The sequence below is a fragment of the Solanum pennellii genome, chromosome 9, assembly GCF_001406875.1.
Source record: "Solanum pennellii chromosome 9, SPENNV200".
Taxonomy (NCBI): Eukaryota; Viridiplantae; Streptophyta; class Magnoliopsida; order Solanales; family Solanaceae; genus Solanum; species Solanum pennellii.
The window spans coordinates 19,413,313-19,416,679 of record NC_028645.1 but is presented as its reverse complement, the minus strand read 5'-3'; positions in this window follow the sequence as shown (position 1 = coordinate 19,416,679).

Below are 3,367 nucleotides of genomic sequence, written 5' to 3'. Positions count from 1 at the left end.
TATATATATATATATATATATAATTTAAAGAGGCTCAAAGGCCCATTTATCAACTAAAAGACTTCCTTCATTGTATTTGATAGTATGATTTTAATGATTTTTTTAGATTATGAAGCAGCACTCTTAGTCTCAATTTTCTATTATTAAAATACTTCAAATATATGATAGAACAATCATTGCTTAAAGACATAAAAATGTACACAATGATATAAATTGTGCTATATGTTGTTGCGAAAAAAACACACTACAAGGAATTTCATTATTAGTGATGAACTATTTAATCACATAAAAATTATATTTCGTCACAAAAATTCCTTTATGACGGAAAATATTAAAATTTCATGTCCCTAAACATGGATTGGTAATATTATGTAAACAAAATTAAGTGTCATGTCACTAAAACTGTTATATTTACCACTATTACGATCCAATTTAGGACCATGATCGACGTTAAGGAGGAGAATCCAAAGCAAGCCTTACCAGAATTCCATAGAAAATCAATCGATCTAGCATTTGGTCCATGAATGGTATTGGAAAAAGATCTATCTCTATCCATGCATTCAATTTGTCGTAGTCCATACATACACTCGAACTTGTAATACGCCTCATCAAAACATGCTCATTTTTCGCATTAGGAACCACATTTATTCTTCCCTTCTTTGGCACACATTGAACCGGAGATACACCAATTGTTATTAACAATCGATAAACTACAAAGCATCTAACCACTTGAAAATTTTTTTCTTTACAACATCTTGCATTGGTGGATATAATTATCTTCTCTGGTTCTCTATATTTGGTGAGCTATCAGGCATGAGCTTGATCTCGTGAGAAATATACCGTTCAAATGCAAATATATTAGAAATCATCCATAAAATCTTCCTTTTGAATCACTTCCACACTGATATCAAAGCCTCTACTTTCACTTCATAAAAATTAGCAGCAATAATGACTAGCAAAGTACCGTTTCATCCCAAGAGCACATACCTCAAATGAGATCCTTTAGCTGCAACTTCAGAGGCTTATAAATAGATGATTTTGCAGGGGATGTTTCTCAATTCTTCAAATCTAGATCAAGCTATTTTGGTGGACGACGAATGTAATCCACCACATCAAGTACAATAGCTAACTCATTATACTTGTCAATGCAATCTCCATCAAAACTCATGATCATGACAACTAATGTTTCAAGAAACCTATGGTTTCTCCTCAACAGTGTAATTCACAAAACTTACCGGTTTAAGATCACTTTGATGCTTCATTGATTTGCTGATATAAAATGTCACATGTTCATTGTTCAATAAGAATTTCACATGCCCTATTTCTATATCAACTAAAGCACGCTCTGTAGTAAGGAATGGTCTTCCAAGATGACGGGCACTTCAAAGTCAATCTCACAATCTAATATCACAAAATCTACCAAAAATATGAACAATTCTGATCTTGGGCATATTTATATGCTCATAATGCTAACTTTGTCCACATTTATGCCTAGTTTGAATTCACAAAGTATGTTTTTAGAGTCGTATTGAGTCATTTATGTATTTTTGAGCTAACTGACATGATTAGTTGTGTTTGAAAACTTATTAGGAGAAATGTGCACAAAAAGGGACAAAGGAAGCAATGTGAAGATTCGAGACAAAAGGAAGCAAGGAATAAGCTTAAAGAAATGCTCCATGGAAATTGTGTGATGCCCTCGTGTCGCGCAAAGGGAGCAGAAAATTAATTCAAGAATGGATATTCGAGCAGAATGCCTCATGTCGCTCGCGCGGCGCGCGAAAGATCCACACACCTTGAACAGGAATGAAGATGTTCGCGCGTCGCTCGCCTGAGGCCTAGAATTGGTCGCTTCGACCTTTAGAATAAATAGGGTTTTATTTTATTTTTATAAATTAATATTTTCTAATTCTCGAACGTGAACAACTTAAGAAAGACGCTTTGAAGTTTTTAGGGTTAATTCTCTATATCGTTCCTTTCAATCTTATTGTGATGATTCGTTACCATTGTAAGATTGATTGTAGGATTATGAGTCGCTAAATACCCTAGTTCTAAGGTGTGGATATAGGATGAATGTAATCTTTTAAGTTGGATTTTGGGTTTAGTATTACTATCCCATGAATCTTTCTTATGTTCTTATTTTTGTTATTTCATGATTGATCACCATAGAAATAAATCTATTGTCCAAATTAAATTTGGGAGAGGAATAAGATGATAGAATGTGGGGCATAATGAGCTTGTTGAACCCTAAATAGCTATGGTTTATACCTCTCTCGTATAGAGATATACCTAGAGACCTCGCTTGGGTCACCATACAGGAAGATAGCTTAATCCTTGATATTTAATCACTCTATCCCTGCTCAACGATGCAGTTAGAGTGTTATCTATTGTAGGCGATTAGAAGTTCGGAGACCATGATCATACATCTAACACTGTGATTCAGTGATTCAATAGTTCAATAAATACTCATTTTAAATGTTATTGATTACATAATCCTGGCAAGATCTGCAACCCTTTATCTTTCCCATCATTGTTTGAAAATAAAGAATTAGAATTATAATAGTTATAATTTAGTTTGCATTAGAAGTAGGTAATAATCAACCTTAAAAAATATATAAATTTCATTTCTGTTGAATTACAAGTTAAAAAATTGATAAGTTCTAATTTTAAGTCCCTGTGGGTACTGATACCCGGCTCTAAAAAACAACCACTTTATTACTTGTACGATCACGTGCACTTGCATGTGTGATTTGACTCCAACAAGTTCTTGGCGCCGCTGCCGGGGATATTAGAATTAGGAAATATTTGATTTTTCTGATATCTGAAGTTGAATGCATGTGTTGACAACTTTATCTTCACATTTCATTATTGTAGGTTGGTTGATACTCCAAACTGGACAACGATCAAGAATTGTCTTCACCTCTCTCAGAACCTGAAAGATTCATACACAAAAAGCAAAGACAAGTTGCATATCCAATCCCTTTGGTCATTGGTGAATTACCATTGCAAGTAACTAAAATGGAGGAAAGAGAACAACAACCTGAAACAATGGCACCTAATGTGATGAAAGTTAGAGATGTGGAGATCCCACGCCCCACAAATGTAACTTCGTGCATTCATAAACCTAAAGCAGAGTACTGGTATTTCACATGAGGATCCTACGGTTAATATTCAGAACTTTTTGGAGATCAGTGATACTTACACTGCAACTAGAGTGAATAAATATTATGTGAGGCTCACTCTATTCCATTTCTCTCTTCTTGGGGAAGCAAAAAGATGGTTGAAATCAGAGCCTGCGAATTCAATTACCACATGGAATGATCTAGTACAGAAGTTCCTCGTTATATTCTTTATATCTGGAAAAAAGGCT